Source organism: Planococcus citri, chromosome 2 (genome assembly GCF_950023065.1).
Source record: "Planococcus citri chromosome 2, ihPlaCitr1.1, whole genome shotgun sequence".
In the NCBI taxonomy this organism is placed as follows: Eukaryota; Metazoa; Arthropoda; class Insecta; order Hemiptera; family Pseudococcidae; genus Planococcus; species Planococcus citri.
Window position 1 is genome coordinate 11,167,559 of NC_088678.1, and position 17,646 is coordinate 11,185,204.

The window sequence follows — 17,646 nt, forward strand, 5'->3', positions numbered from 1 at the left end:
GGTCTTATGTACCCATGCTGACCGGGCTTACCTGGGTTACCGGAGCTCGAATCCTACTTCTCAAGGCGCGATTTTGACCTGTTACCCTTATTTCTACCACGATTTGTTTTCCTTTGCTGACCAAGTTGCGACAGCGTCTGGGGTCTAGACCTTAAATTCCTGTCACCTGAAGTCACATCCACCGTCTTTTCCAAATTTTCCATCATCTGGTCTGAGTCCTCTGCTGACGTTGGAGGTGATGGAAGCTCTGAGATACAACGAATTCGCCTTGATGGCCCATCCTCCTTCTCCCGGATCAGTATTTTGCCCTCTCTAGTCCATGCGTGCGTAATACAATTTTGATGCTTCAGAGCTAGAGCTTCTCTGAATATTGCCATCGAATTAGCGGAAAGTTGTTCATTCACAAAGATGGGTACCGCAGGGGAAAATCTCAGGTCTTTTCCGTGTAGTTTCAACCGCTTCTAATTTTGAATAAGAAGTGTCTTTTTACTTCGGTTATTTAGTCGAACGATTATCGCAGGAATCCTGCCCGCGTTGGCGGGGAGGCGGTGAGTTGAAGAGATATCGTAGTCTTCCAACTGTACCTCCAATTTGTTTGCCACTGATAACACCACGCTACGAATATCTTCATCCAAACTACATGGCACGCCATTGATAATTACATTATCTTTCATACTATATTGTTCTAGATCATGTACCTTTCCATGTAAAACATGTACTTCATCCGTTAAGGTGTTTACTTTGGCTTTTAATTCCGAGTTTTCCCTTTTCACTTGATCGACATCTGATTTGTAGGAGTCTATTTTTTCTTCTGTAGATTTAACCGTCGTTCTAATCGCCTTTACCTCCTCGAACATCTCAGTAAACTGGTTACGAAACTCTTCGTCTGTTGACCAGGCCATTTTACTCGGACACGTCGAACCACAACCGAATTCAACGATCATATAGTTTATTCAATAGCTGATGGATTTGTTTATTCGCTTTTACGACGAGTCCTGGGATTTTACTTCAGTAATAAAAGCATGAGTAATTTATTTTTCATTTGTTTCAGAAATGTCCACAATGGAAAAATCAGGAAAACTGTGTGACATATACGTACATGTACATAGCATAAAATGTACCTAATGGTTTTTAATGACCTAAATAAATGAAAAATTTGATTCGTGTGTTGATATATTTTATTCTGTCTGTTCAGTTGGGATGTTAATTAAGTAGGTACAATAACAGAAAAACTGTGAAGCGTAAACTCATCAAATATCTTACCATTCTTTTTTTTTTATTAGTCCGGCATATGACAATAGGAGTAATTGCACCCCCCCCCCACCGATCCTCCGGGACAATTTTTTCTTAAAGGGGACATCCTAAGTAACATTTTAAAACAAACTTGCCCAAAAAAAGTTGGCCTTACTTACAAAATGGCGGCCATTTTAATTGACAGGTCAGCCGAAATAGCACATTTTGCGTTTCAACATTGGACTTGCACGAAATTTTTCAAATTTTACAAAGGTAGATCGAAAGATCATGCAAAAATTCATCACCTGTCAAAATTTCAAGTGCTAAAGTGCGTTTTTCGATTTTTGGTGAATTTTTGAAAATCGAATTTAGGCCAAAAATGAGGGGTAAAATCAAAATTTTACCAAATTGACAAAGAAAGCTGAAATTTAGGATATACCCTATTTTCGAAATGCCAAATCGATTGGAAACGGTTTCAACCCGTTTTGAGCAGTTCTGGAGCCTCCAGCAGATTTTTGAAACTCGAAATTCCCACAAAATTCCATCAAATTGGAGTTGTAAAGCTGAAATTTATTCTAAAAACTAATTTCAATACGTTACGAAGCACTGCAGGTGAATTTCGAGTCGTTTTGCAGCCTCCAGCGACTTTTTGAAAATTCCTGAAGCCTCCAGCAGATTTTTGAAACTCTAAATTTTCACAAAATTTCATCAAATGGAGATGGAAAGCTGAAATTTACTCTACACTCCGATTTTAACACCCTCTGAAGACGACTTCAGGTAGGTTCAAGTCATTTTAGAGCCTCCAGCGACTTTTTTGAAAATTACTGGAGCCTCCAGTAGGTTCTTGAAACTTGAAATTTCCCCAACATTAATTTATCAAATAGAGTTGGAAAGCTGAAATTCACTTCGCAGACTACATGGTAGTTTCAAATAGTTTTGAAGCTTCCATCGATACTTTTAGGAAATTTCAATTTTCCAAAAAAACGTCATACAACCTTTCAAAAAGTTGCTGGAGGCTCCAAAACGACTTGAAATCCATCAGCAGTCAACTTCGTAGCGTATTGAAATTAGTTTGCAGAATGATTTTCGACTCTTCATCTCAGTTTGATGGAATTTTGTGAAAATTTAGAGTTTCAAAAATCTGCTGGAGGCTTCAGGAATTTTCAAAAAGTCGCTGGAGGCTGCAAAACGACTCGAAATTCACCTGCAGTGCTTCGTAACGTATTGAAATTAGTTTTTAGAATACATTTCAGCTTTACAACTCCAATTTGATGGAATTTTGTGGGAATTTCGAATTTCAAAAATCTGCTGGAGGCTCCATGAACTGCTCAAAACGGGTTGAAACCGTTTCCAATCGATTTGACATGTCGAAAATTGGGTATATCCCAATTTTCAGCTTTCTTGGTCAATTTGGTAAAATTTTGATTTTTTCCATCATTTTTGGCCTAAATTCAATTTTCAAAAATTCACCAAAAATCGAAAAACGCACTTTAGCACTTGAAATTTTGACAGGTGATGAATTCTTGCATCATCTTTCGATCTATATTATTTTGTAAAATATGAAAAATTTCGTGCAAGTCCTATGTCGAAACGCAAAATCTGCGATTTCGGCTGACCTGTCAATCAAAATGGCCGCCATTTTGTAAGTAAGGCCAACTTTTTTTTGGGCAAGTTTGCTTTAAAATGTTCCTTAGGATGTCCCCTTTAGAAAAAAGTTGTCCCGGAAGATCGGTGGGAGGGCGGGTGCAATTACTCCTATTGTCATATGCCGGACTAGATGTAGAAACCATTCTAATCTATTTCTTTTTCTTCTGAACCATGTTCGACCCCTCAATTTTGTGTGCAAGTAACATCACTCCATTTCTAATACTCATTAGCAAATTGCGCGAAGTGTCGATATAGCCTGGTTATTGATGAAAATTCGTACTTTTTATGACGAACCGAGAAAAAAAAAGAAAAACGATTTGCAACAAAACTTTTGAAAGCTCATATCTCCATTTTTGAGACATCTCTTGGCATACAAAAAATTCTGTATGACATTTCAGCTGGAATCTTGAAAGATGGTGCCGGTGGTCTCTTCCAAATTTTCTTGAAATCTTTTGCCAATTTTCTCCTCGATCAGTCCAAATGTTCAGTGCTCGAAATACTTTCGAAGATATAAAATAATAAGTATGTACCTACGTTTACGTGTAATGATTCGACGAAATATATGAAATAGGTGTACCTATTCCTACAAATTGTAATCCATCAATTTCCACTTTTCAGTTTTTATCTACTTGAGTAATCCAGAAGCAAAATCCTGCACTAGTCCTACGGTCTTCCTGCTATTTTGCCAAATCATTTTCAAACCTGGCAAAAGGAAACCTAATTTTAGGTTTCAAAGTTTATTTTTGAATCATTGGCGATTTTTTGAAAATTTACATAGAAAACACAAAAAATCTGTTTTGAGGCCAATTTTTAAAATTTTTCGTAAAATATGAATCTTTTGAGCAAAGTGAAACACTGTGAATAATTCCTTCGTCTCAATTCTACCATACATTAGTAACTATTAGTTTTGGATTATTTTCATCAGGGGACCTGTAGATTTTTCAATTTTCTCCAGAAACTTCAAATTGTTCTGGAAAGGCTGAAAATTAACTTCAGCACCTACAAAACATTAATTGAGTAAATTCCAGAAGTGCAGTTTGAAAGTGAATTCTAGGCCAATTCGTAATTTGTAGAAAAAGCGAAAAAAATTAATTTTTCGAAGACAGTGTAGTGTGCCAAAACGTAGGAAAAAAATTCGAAGTTTCGGTGGGTAAAATCAACATAAGGAAAAGAAGTTTACAAAGTGAGTTAGATCGAAATTAAAAAAATTGTTCAGGCCATCCTACCTTCGACGTAATATACGAAGTTCTTTTCGCCACTTGCGAATACTACAATCATCACTCTTCGCTTCTGCAGATGTGCAAGCAACGATTTGCAAAACAAGTGATACGGTGATATTACACGTTAGTAAGGTACTTGAAGCATCGCACAGATTTTTCGTAGCAATTGTTTGATTTTTGGTAACTGTACAAAACATCAGAGCATCGTAGCATTCGAACGAAACAACTGTAAGTAGGTAAACACAAGTTGTCCTCGATGTGAAAAAGAAAAAAAACAAAAACTTTTACGCAAGACTGAAATCATACTGAATAAATAGGTTCTACCTACCTAGATGGCATTATATATACAACCTTCTCTCGAAGAAAATGAATAAGTGTTCTTTGAACGTGTTCTAGTTGCTGTTACAGAAGCCAAGTTAAAACTCTGTCAAAAGCACCAGTCTTAAAAAAAAAATTACAATGGTCTCTGTGAAAGTTCTATTCTTTGTGGTGTTAGTTGCTGGTAAGTCCTACTTACTTATTGCAATAGATGCTTTTAATCATATTTTTTATTTTAATTAAAAATACACAACGATTAATCATACTTAATTATTTCATTTCAGCATTGCACGTTGTTGTTATAAAAGGTAAGTGGGTACTTAGAAAGTTTCAGAAACAATGAAATTAATTTTTTTCGGTGTCCTATGACACGAAAAAAAAATTGTAGGTCCGACAAAGAAAAATTGAAAGAACATTCAAAAATATTTTCACCAAATCTCGGGTACTAAATCCCATTGGTGATCTCCTAAATTGAGTGCTGAAAGTTTCGATTTCTAAAGACCTCGAAGTCCATTTTGAATTTTTTACCTAGTTCTCAAAAAAAAAAAAAAAAAAAAAAAAAAAAAAAAAACGATCAAAATATCTTATAATCATGGATTTGAATTGGCAGGAATCAATTTTAAATACCTACTGAACTCCTTCAAAAATTAGAATGTAGGTATATAGGTAGGTACCTTAAAAAAAAAAAAAAAAAAAAGCTTTGTGATCCTTGTAACATTTATTCACCCATATTTTATTTTTTAGTTGAAAATATGTGATTCGAACAATTTACGAGGAGATAAGAGTATTTTATGTAAAAGATCAGACTGGTTAGGAATTGGAGAAACATATACCACCCTACTTTGCTTTTTTTTTTTACTTTTGAAGTTGATAAAATTGGTGGTTGAAATTGATTTGAGTTCAAAAACACTTCTATTTCTACAAAATCGATGAAAACTAAGCTACATATGAATTTTCCGCGAAGAATTCTCTGTCACGAATTCTCCTAGAATCGTAATAATCTCTCGTTGATCTTTAAGTTGGTTGAATTTTGATTCTTAGTTTTCATTGAAAATGAACCCAAGTTGAAATTTAATTTTCGAAAATTCGTATTTAAGTGAGTGGTGTATTTTATTTTGTAGGTATGTGACAAAAAATTTTCTGCCAGTCGATTGCTTTATTATAGTCTGCTTAGTTATTTTGCTAAAAATCTGTTCAGTCGAATCTTATGAATTATCCTAAGTTTAAATTTTAATGGTATTTTACGCTACAAGTTGTATAAAGTGGGCTATTATGAACGAGTGCGTTATTACTGCGCGAGCCGAAGGCGAGCGTTGTAATAACGCACGAGTTCATAATAGTCCACTTCCTACGAGTAGCGTAAATAGCTTTATATACTACGTACATATAGAAAGTACACCATTACGTCTAATTGTTGTTAGAAGTGAAAAGTGTATCTTTCTGAGTGACTACAACGTTGACCGTTTTTAATTTCGTTCGTTGAAAAACATCAATCATAGTACCTACATAGTCGCTCAGAATGATACAGAAGTCACTGCTGAGTGCTGTAGGTATTCAATCAGTCAAGTACTGATGAAGAATATACCAGAAATCTTGTCTTGTCAAGTTGTTATCCAATCAGATAAACACAATATACACAGTTGATTCAAAATATGATTCGAATGACGGAATGAGTTTAATTTCTATCACTGTTAGTAATCACAAGAACATTTAAACGATTATCCATATGTGTAGATGCGTACCAGTACTTACATATCATTTCACAGTGATAACAATGGACAACGATTCCATATTGATTCCGTAGAATACTCAAATAGCTTTGCACAAAATACAGCAGCAACTTCTGTATCATCGTGAGTGACTATGTGTTCGGTGATTGAAATTTTTTAACGAACGAAATTGAAAAACTTCGATGATGTACTTATTGATTACTCAGAAAGATACACTTTTCAGTTAGCTAGTTACGTAGAGATTCTACGTACGTCGTCTACGTACACATAGTATTTATACAGCTACTTATTTACGCGATTCTATGAAGTAGACTTACTATTATGAACACGTTCTACACTAAAATGATCATATAAAGAGTTAAACGCCATTCAACACAAAACTTAAGAACCTGATCGAGCATTCTATTTGTGATCAATATGAAATCGTTGACCATTGTCTGTATGAAATGATGATAACTATGTAAATCACTTGAACTCGAAGTGGAATTTATTTTAAACATTTCAATAATAAAATAACAAGACGTGTACACTATTGCACATGAAAATTTGAATCTCCATAGCTTCCATTAAATGAATGTTCGCGAAATAATTAATAACCAAAGCAGAAATCCTACATGAAAATTTCTAATCAACTGATAACTCCACTCCACCGGTCTATTTACATCACAGGTAATAGTGTTACCACTTCTTAAAAACTTACAAATTGATTTGATGAAAGATGAGATAATGTTTACTTTATTTTACTAGTACAAATAAAGTACTTTATTTCTAAGCTCCGTGTGGCCAGCCCCGACCATGTGGGGGTGGGGGTCGAAAATAGTGCCAATCGTTTGTGCTTCGTTTGTGCACGTTTGTGCACTAATTACTTACGTTTGTGCTCACCCCCTTCATGGCGTATTTGAAGGGAGCCTTGGTCGGGGCTTGGGACACGCAGCCCCGACCATGAAGGGGAGGGGGTTGAAATTAGTGTCAATCGTTTGTGCTTCGTTTGTGCACGTTTGTGCACCAATTGGTTTCGTTTGTGCTTGCTCCCCTACAAAGTGGAAATGGTCGGGGCTGGGGACATGCAGCCCCGACCATGAGGGGGAGGGGGTCGAAAATAGTGCCAATCGTTTGTGCTTCGTTTGTGCACGTTTGTGCACCAATTGGTTTCGTTTGTGCTCGCTCCCCTACAAAGTTGAAATGGTTGGGGCTGGGGACATGCTAATAGGGGGAGCCCATAGGAAGGGCTTTAGAGGAATGAAAACCATACACATCGTTTGTGCTTTTGATGCTGAGGATTGTGCACTCATCAAATTGACCCATTGCGTTCGTTTTGTTATACTTGTAATTAAAAGCGTAATTATTCTTGGTGGGGCTGGGGACACGCAGCCCCGACCATGAGGGGGAGAGGGTCGAAAATAGTGCCAATCGTTTGTGCTTCGTTTGTGCACGTTTGTGCACCAATTGGTTTCGTTTGTGCTCACTCCCCTACAAAGTTGAAATGGAAGGGGGCTGGAGACACGGGGGTGAAATGGGAATTTTGAGAAAAATAACTATCAATGAGTAGGGTATCGTTTCCATATGATTCGATACCGCTGAGCACGAATATGACCTCAGATTTTCTGCTACACTCACCTACCCCTCTCTAGAGCCCCTCAGCCTCCCTCAATTTTCACGATTTTCGAAATAAAGTTTTTTTGATGACATTGGTGTCGTTTTCATATGATTCGATACCGCTGAGCACGAATATGACCTCAGATGTTCTGCTACACTTGCCTACCCCTCTCCAGAGCCCCTAAGCCCTCCTCAATTTTCACAATTTTTGAAATAAAGTTATTTTGATGACATTGGTGTCGTTTTAATATGATTCGATACCGCCGATCACGAATATGACTTCAGATTTTCTGCTACAATCACCTAGTCCTCTCCAGAGCCCCTCAGCCTCCCTCTATTTTCACGATTTTTAAAATAGTTATTTTGATGGTGTTGGTTTCAGAATACAAAATTTTCAAACCACTAATTAACTCAAAAAGAAGCTACATATTTGGAAGTTTCTAGCCACTCAGTAAATGAGTAGAATCAAAAAACTGTTCTTGGATTTTGATGGCAATTGCCCAGGTGGACAGAAAACATGAAAATACAATCGGGTCATTTTATCACAAAACAGGTTGGGTGGGTGGGGACCGATGCAAAAAAAATCAGGATAGGGTATTAAAAATAAGTTCTCTTTGAGGAGGGACTTTTTGCTCGTAATGAAGGATTGCATTGAATTTCGTTTATATAGTTCCACGAATTTTTTTCTTTGGAAGATTGTTTTTTTGTTCAATTTTTGTACCATTTGCAAATTGATCAAAAATTTACTTCTGTACTGATCTCCTGGAATACCTAAGCATGTATTTGGGGTAGGCAAGTGTAGCAGAACATCTGAGGTCATATTCGTGCTCAGCGGTAATGCGGTATCGAATCATATGAAAACGACTCCAATGTCATCAAAAAAACTTTATTTCGAAAATCGTGAAAATTGAGGGACGCTGAGGGGTTCTAGAGAGGGGTAGGTGAGTGTAGCAGAAAATCTGAGGTCATATTCGTACTCAGCGGTATCGAATCATATGGAAACGATACCCTACTCATTGATAGTTATTTTTCTCAAAATTCCCATTTCACCCCCGTGTCTCCAGCCCCCTTCCATTTCAACTTTGTAGGGGAGTGAGCACAAACGAAACCAATTGGTGCACAAACGTGCACAAACGAAGCACAAACGATTGGCACTATTTTCGACCCTCTCCCCCTCATGGTCGGGGCTGCGTGTCCCCAGCCCCGACCAAGAATAATTACGCTTTTAATTACAAGTATAACAAAACGAACGCAATGGGTCAATTTGATGAGTGCACAATCCTCAGCATCAAAAGCACAAATGATGTGTATGGTTTTCATTCCTCTAAAGCCCTTCCTATGGGCTCCCCCTATTAGCATGTCCCCAGCCCCGACCATTTCAACTTTGTAGGGGAGCGAGCACAAACGAAACCAATTGGTGCACAAACGTGCACAAAGGAAGCACAAACGATTGGCACTATTTTCGACCCCCTCCCCCTCATGGTCGGGGCTGCATGTCCCCAGCCCCGACCATTTCCACTTTGTAGGGGAGCAAGCACAAACGAAACCAATTGGTGCACAAACGTGCACAAACGAAGCACAAACGATTGACACTAATTTCAACCCCCTCCCCTTCATGGTCGGGGCTGCGTGTCCCCAGCCCCGACCAAGGCTCCCTTCAAATACGCCATGAAGGGGGTGAGCACAAACGTAAGTAATTAGTGCACAAACGTGCACAAACGAAGCACAAACGATTGGCACTATTTTCGACCCCCACCCCCACATGGTCGGGGCTGGCCACACGGAGCCTCATAAAGATGTACTTTTCGCATCTAACAACAATGGTGTAATGGTGTACTTTATATGTATGTAGTATATAAAATAATTGAAGCGTGCAATCAATGTTGAGTGAAATTTTTTTACATTGGTTTTTACTTTCCAGATGCTCTGGTTTCTGGTCAGCGCTCAGATGAAGCTTTGACCGGCCCATTGTATGTGAGGTCGGACGACTGTAATGTATAAAGCAGGTAGATACCCAGTTACCTACTTATTGCATTCATTCTTTCAGGGAAGAACCATCGAAAACGAGCAATAGTAGTACCTATGGCATTCTTACCCACTCCTCCTCACAGCATAATATATATACAATTATAAGTACCTAAATATTATACATCTATCAACGATTTTTGAATTATTATTCCAGTTTCAAGGAGGGGGGAGGAAATACAATTAACAATGATCCTCTGTTCGATCCATAAGTCATATTCACACATAAAAATGAATTTGGGTCCTCGTACACTTTGATTAAAATGAACGGGGAGTACTTACAAATTTTAATCCATCAATGTCTACTTTTCACATTTTTATCTTAGGTAGGTACCTACTCAATCCAGAAGAAAAATTCTATACCAGTCCTCCTCTCGTTCTACTTTGCCAAATCATTTTCAAACTGGACAATAGGAAATCTATACCGGACCCCAAAATACAGGGGTCGGCATAAGTTAGTATTCCGATTTGCACAAACGAAATTTTTTTCAAATAAAAATGAATTTTTTTTCTGTAGTGACATAGCGGGGAATGAAACTATTATTACCAAAATGTTGGTGGGACTTCCACGAACACAACGCACTACCTACAAGACCTTCCATCTACTCATTACACACAACAGGGTGTTAAAAAGAACGCATCCGTTTTTGAATATGAATACTAACTTATACCGACCCCTGTATACCACCAACTAAAATTCAAGGTACTGAAACTCAGTTTTCGATTTTTGACGAATTGAAAAAAATCAAATTCTAACCAATGAGGACATCACCAAATTTTATCGAATTGAAAAAGAAAATTATAACTTGGTTTCTATCCTGTTTTCTACTTCACGCATCAAGTCGATTTTTGATGATTTCGAAACGTTTTCGAGCTCCGAAATGATTTAGTGTAGGTTTCGGACCGTTCTAGAGCCTATTACAGTGAATTTTTGAACTCTACAGCTTTTGAAAAAAAGACCGTAATTGAGGTATTTTTCAAAATATTTTTGTGTGAGTTCAAATACAAAATTTTCTTCGACATTTGTTTAAAAAAAAAAAAAAAAAAAACAGTTCGAAAATTTGCCGAAGGCTCAATGAATGACTAGAAACCATCAACAATCGACTCCTGCAGCGATCGAAAATAGAGCACGAACCACATTTTAATTTTTTGGGTCAGTTCGATAAAAATTTGATTTTTTCCATTTTTTGGTCAAAATTTTAATTTTTTAAAATTCACCAAAAATTGAAAACTGAATTTCAGTACAGGAAATTTCAATTGGTGATGTATTTTGGGGTCCCTTATCGATCATTTTTATCCTGTTCAAAAGTTGAACTGGTTGGTATACATACTTCCATTGTCAGTGCTACACATCTATTGATCATTTAAGCATACCATCATTAGCCTGATGGAACGACATTCGCATTTTTGACCTGGTTAATTTCCAATAGTTTATTCAATAACCGGTGGATTTTTTTATTCGCTTTCACGCGATGAGTTCTGAGATGTTATACTCCTGTAAAAATCACGAGTATCTAATTTTTTTTTCATTTGTTTCAGAAATGACCATCAATGGAAAAACACAGGAAAACTGTGTGACATTAAGCATAAAATGTACCTAATGCTTTTTACTGACATAAATAAATGAAAAATTTGATTCGTGTGTTGATATATTTCATTCTGTCTGTTTAGTAGGTTGTTAATTAAGTAGGTACATAACAGGAAAAACTGTGAAGCGTAAACTCATCAAATATTTTACCATTTTTTGATGCAGAAACCATTCTTTCAAATCTATTTCTTTATCTTCCGAACCAAGTTCGACCCCTCAATTTTGTGTGCAAGGAACATCACTCCATTTCTCATTACTCATTAGTAAATTTCCCGAAGTGTCAGTAGCCTGGTTATTGATAAAAATTTGTACGTATCATGACGAACTGAAAACAAAAAAAAAAAAAAATTGATTTACAACAAAACTTTTTAAAGCTCATATCTCCCTTCTTGAGATATCTCTTGGCCTAAAAAAATTCTGTATGACATTTCAGCTGGAATATTGAAAGATTGTGGTCTCCTCTAAATTTTCTTGAAATCTTTTGTCAATTTTTCCTCGATCAGTCCAAATGTTCAGTGTTCGAAATATTTTCGAAAATATAAAATAATAAGTAGGTATGTATATGTACCTGTAATGATTCGACGAAATATACGAAATAGGTACCTACCTACAAATTGTAATCCATCAATTTCCACTTTTCAGTTTTTATCTACATACATGAGTAATCCAGAAACAAAATCCTGCACTTTTTCATCGATTTTGAATGACTATTAAAATTTTTGCGAGTGTTGCCAAAACATATAACTTCAATAAATACGCCAAAAATGATAAAAATATGTTAAAAATATGCAAAAAATGACAAAAAAAATGTGAAAAACGCAAAATAATCGCTATAAATCGAAAGCGTTCACATACGCATTTAATAAAGGCCAAATAATAAGCAAAATAAGCATCAAAAAAAGACAAAATAATACAAATAAGCAAATACAAATTGGGTTTATTTGAAACTTGAAAGGAAATGACCTGAAACGGATAATTTTTTGGTCATTTTTACGTCACCCTTGTATATTGAAAAGTTGATGTGCATTTGCTTAGAAATTCGCTCCCTAATTAGGTACCTACATATTAGCGCATGTGTTACAAAATAGTTTTTCAATAAAAGGCGAGTAATAATAAATTATTGTCACAATTGACCGTAGGTAGGTATATGGAAAAAAAGGACCAAAGGGTTGTAACGATACCAGAAATTTTTTTCTCGATACATTGAGGTGTAAAAGCATCGAGAAATCGAATGGAAGGGGGATCCATTTGAACTGGAGATCTCCGATTTGAACGAAGCAGATTGAAAGCACATGTTCTAAAACCCCCATAACCAAAATTTTAGGTTTCAAAGTTCATTTTCGAATCATTGGCGATTTTTTTGAACACTTAGAAAACAAAAAATCTGTTTCGAGGCTAATTTTAAAATTTTTTCGTAAAATATGAATCTTTTGAGCAAAGTGAACCACTGTGAATAATTCCTTCGACTCAGTTCTGCCACACATCAGCAACTACCAGTTTTGGACCACTTCCAGGGGATCCATCGATTTTTCAATTTTCTCCAGAAGCTTAAAATCACTCTGCAAAGGCCGAAAATGAACTTCAGCACCTACAAAACATTGATCAAATTCCAGAAGTGCAGTTTGAAATTAATTTTTGACCAACTCGCAAATTGCAAAAAAATCTAAAAAAATTTAATTTTTCGAAGACTGTGTAGTACCTACCTAATGCTAAAACGTGAAAAAAAATTAGAAGTTTTTGTCTGTAAAATCAACATAAAGTCAGTTGGGTAGATTGAATTGAAATTAAAAAAATAGTTCAGACGTCCTACCTCATGCCCTAATGATTCGACGCAACAGGCGACGTTTTTTTTTTTCATCACTTGCGAATACTTCATACAATCGCAGTCTTCGCTTCTGCAGATGTGCAAGCAAAGCAACGACGTTCAAAACAAGTGATACAGATATTACACGTACCTATAATAAGGTATTAAAGCATTGCACAGATTTTTCGTAGGTAGCAGAGCAGTTGTTTAATTTTTTGTCGCTGTGCAAAACGTCAAAGCATCGTAGCATTCGATACACGTTTGGATGATTTACGGAATAACTGTAAACATAAGTTGTCATCAAGGTGACAAAGAAAAAACAAAAACTTCGACGCAAGACTGAAATCACACTGAATAGATAGGTTCTACCTACCTAGATGGTATTATATATACAACCGTCTCCTGAATAAAATGAATATAGTGTTCTTTGAACGTGTTCTAGTAGCTATTATAGAATCCAAGTTAAAACGCTGCCAAAAGCACCTGCAGTCTTAAAAAAAAAAAAAATTATTCGAGTAAAGTGATCACTGAATTCTACTATGGTCTCCGTCAAAGTTATATTCTTTGTAGTGTTAGTTGCTGGTAAGTCGTACTCACTTATTGCAATAGGTGCTTTTAATCATATTTTTCATTTTAATTAAAAATACACAACGACTAATACATAATTATTTCATTTCAGCATTGCACGTTGTTGTTATAAAAGGTAAGTGGGACTTGGAAAGTTTCAGAAACAATGAAATTAATTTTTTTCAGTGTTCTATAACACACAAAAAAAATTTGGTCCCGACAAAGAAAAGTTGAAAGAACGTTCAAAAATAATTTCATCAAGGAACTAAATTCCATTTGTGACCTCTTAATTGAGTGTTGATAGTTTCGATTTCTAAAGACATCAAAGTCCATTTTGAATTTATTAGTTCTAAAAAAATCACACGATCAAAAAATCTTAAGGATTTGAACCGGCAGGAATCGATTTCAAATAGGTACCTACTAAACTTTTTCAAGAATTAAAAAAATCCTGTACATAAAAAAAAAAAAAAAAAAAAAAAAAAAAAAACGTTGATCCTTTTGATTTACCTATCTTTATCCATTTTATTTTTTAGTTGAAAATATGTGATTCTAACAATTTACGAGGAGATATTAAATAACAAATCCTAAAATCTACTGAAAGCTACAAAACAGCTTTAACCTTAATTTTCTTCCTTAAGTTTGTTGAATTTTGATGCTTATTTTTCATCGAAAATGAACCCAAGTTGAAATTTAATTTTCGAAAATTCGTCTTATAAGTGGTGTACCTATTTTATTTTGTTTGTGACAAAAAATTTTCTGCCAGTCGATTGCTTTATAATACCAAGTCTGCTTAGTTATTTTGCTGCAAATCTGTTCAGTCGAATCTTATGAATTACCCTAAGTTTAAATTTTAAATTAATTGAAGCGTGCAATCAATGGTGAGTGAAATTTTTTTACATTGGTTTTTACTTTCCAGATGCTTTGGTTTCTGCTGGTGGTCGCTCAGATGAAGCTTTGCTTGGCCCATTGGATGCGAGGTCGGACGACTGTAATGTATAAAGTAGGTATAGTCATTCTTTTAGAGATCCAAGAACCATCGAGAACGAGCAATTAGTAGTACATATAGCATTTTTACCAAATCCTCCTCACAGCATAATACATATATCTGGTACATCTTAAGCTGGCACAAAACAATTCAAAAATCCGCTGAAGGCTCCGTGAACGACTAGAAACCATCACCAATCGACAGTGGCGTAGCCAAGGGGGGGCAATTGAGAGCGAAAATTTGAAAGAAAACATGCAAAAATGGACGTTTTTTCGTTGTTTGGGCCCATTTTTTCCAAAAATTTTCGCTCCAGCAGTAATTTTGCCTTCATTTTCATGGAATCACTACACATTACAATAGATTTCTAGAAAATTACCCCTAATTTCGATTTTTCATGCCTAAAAATCTGGTTTTGCCCCCTCCTTGAGAAAATCCTGGCTACGCCACTGCCGATCGACTCCAGGGATTGAAAATAGGGTACAAACCACATTGCAATTTTCTGGGTCAATTCGGTAAAAATTTGATTTTTTCTTATTTCTGGTCAAAATTTGAATTTTTAAAAATTCACCAAAAATCGAAAACTGAATTTCAGCACATACAATTTGAATTGGTGGTGTATTTTAGGGTCCCTTATCGATTCCTTTTGTTCGGTTCAAAATTTGTTGAACTGGTTGGGATACTTCCATTGCCAGTGCTCCATATTTATCGTTCATTTCGAAGCCTTCGTCGGTCGCTCTTCACTTTGAAATGATTCGATAATTCTTTGTCAGAAAAGTCATTACTTTTTGAAGAAATCTATAGACTAGACCTACCACATTAGCCTTATGGGACCACATTCGCTCCTCTGACCTTGCTAATTTTAAATACTTTATTCAATAATCGGTGGATTTTTTTACTCCCTATTACGATGAGTTCTGTGATGTGACTCCTGTATAAGAATCACGAGTAATTATTTTTCATTTGTTTCAGAAATGAATACCTATAATGGAAAAACGCAGAAAAACTGTGTGACATTTAGCATAAAATGTACCTAATAAATGCTTTTTAACGACATAAATAAATGAAAAATTCGATTCATGTGTTGATACTTAATCTGCCTATTCTGTAGGTATGCATATTTTTTTCACAGTTCAAACGTAAAATTCAGCTGTTGGTTACAATCTACATACGTATCAACTTCTCGTTATAAAAATCGATATCGATGACGAATGACGATTTATTGAGAAGGTAGGTATTTTTCAAAGATGAATTACCCGTATGATCATCTACGAGACAATAATTTTAGTTTGATTCACAATTGGTTTACCTCATATCTGTGAGCTGACGCATATGCTGCTCGTTGTTTCACAGTTTTGTCAGTTCTTTAGAAAATTTTTCATATAACTATTAGTCCGGCATATGACAGTAGGAGTAATTTCACCCCCCCCCCCGCCGATCATCCGGGACAACTTTTTACTTAAACGGGACATCCTAAGGAACATTTTAAAGCAAACTTGCCCAAAACAAAGTTGGCCTTACTTACAAAATTGCGGCCATTTTGATTGACAGGTCAGCCGAAATCGCAGATTTTGCGTTTCAACATAGAACTTGCACGGAATTTTTCAAACTTTACAAAAGTAGATCGAAAGATCATGCAAAAATTTATCATCTGTTAAAATTTCAAGTGCTAAAGTGCGTTTTTCGATTTTTTGGTGAATTTTTGAAAATCAAAAGGCCAAAAATGAGGAAAAAATCAAAATCTGACCAAATTGACCAATATAAAGCTGAAATTTGGGATATACCCTATTTATTTTCGACATGCCAAATCGATTGAAAACGGTTTCAACCCGTTTTGAGCAGTTCTGGAGCCTCCAGCAGATTTTTGAAACTCGAAATTCCCACAAAATTCTACCAAATGGAGATGGAAAGCCGAAATTTATTCTAAAAACTAATTTCAATTCGTTACGAAGTCGTCTGCTGGTGGATTTCAAGTCGTTTTGGAGCCTCCAGCGACTTTTTGAGAGGTCGTATGGTGTTTTTTGAAAAATTGAAATTTCCAAAAAGTAGCTGGAAGCTTTAAAATCATTTGAAACCACCATGTAATCGACTTCATATCGTATTGAAATTAGTTTGCGAAGTAAATTTCAGCTTGCCAACTCCATTTGTTGAAATGTTGCAGGAATTTCAGTTTCAAAAATCTACTGGAGGCTCCAGTAATTTTCAGAAAGTCACTGGAGGCTCCAAAATGATTAGAACCCACCCAAAGTCGTTTTCAGAGGGTGTTAAAATTGGAGTGTAGAGTAAATTTCAGCTTTACATCTCTATTTGATGAAATTTTGTGAAAATTTAAGGTTTCAAAAGTCTGCTGGAGGCTTCAGGAATTTTCAAAAAGTCGCTGGAGGCTCCAAAATGACTTGAAATCCCTCTGCAGTCGACTTCGTAGCGTATTGAAATTAGTTTTTAGAATAAATTTCAGCTTTACAACTCCAATTTAATTAAATTTTGTGGGGATTTCGAGTTTCAAAAATCTTCCGGAGGCTCCAGAACTGCTCAAAACGGGGTGAAACCGTTTTCAATCGATTTGGCATGTCGAAAATGGGGTATACTCCAAATTTCAGCTTTCTTGGTCATTTTGGTAAAATTTTGATTTTTTCCTCATTTTTGGCCTAAATTCGATTTTCAAAAATTCACCAAAAACCGAAAAACGCACTTTAGCACTTGAAATTTTGACAGGTGATAAATTTTTGCATGATCTTTCGACCTACCTTTGTAAAGTTTGAAAATTTTCGTGCAAGTCCCATGTTGAAACGCAAATTCTGCGATTTCGGCTGACTTGTCAATCAAAATGGCCGCCATTTTGTAAGTAAGGGCAACTTTTTTTGGGGCGAGTTTGCTTTAAAATGTTCCTTAGGATGTTCCCTTTAAGAAAAAAGTTGTCCCGGAGGATCGGCCGG

General features: G+C 35.9%; 2 long non-coding RNA genes across 2 annotated transcripts; both read left to right on the plus strand.

Annotated features, from left to right (window-relative positions):
- The first annotated feature begins 4,436 nt into the window (after positions 1-4,436).
- LOC135834639 (uncharacterized) lies at positions 4,437-11,378 on the plus strand. Its single transcript, XR_010556727.1, has 4 exons — positions 4,437-4,602; positions 4,703-4,726; positions 9,666-9,750; positions 11,309-11,378. It is a non-coding gene; the product is annotated as an uncharacterized LOC135834639 (long non-coding RNA).
- Positions 11,379-13,599: 2,221 nt separating this feature from the next.
- Positions 13,600-15,785, plus strand: LOC135834636 (uncharacterized). The gene is made up of 4 exons (XR_010556725.1): positions 13,600-13,743; positions 13,841-13,864; positions 14,645-14,728; positions 15,683-15,785. It is a non-coding gene; the product is annotated as an uncharacterized LOC135834636 (long non-coding RNA).
- Positions 15,786-17,646: the final 1,861 nt, after the last annotated feature.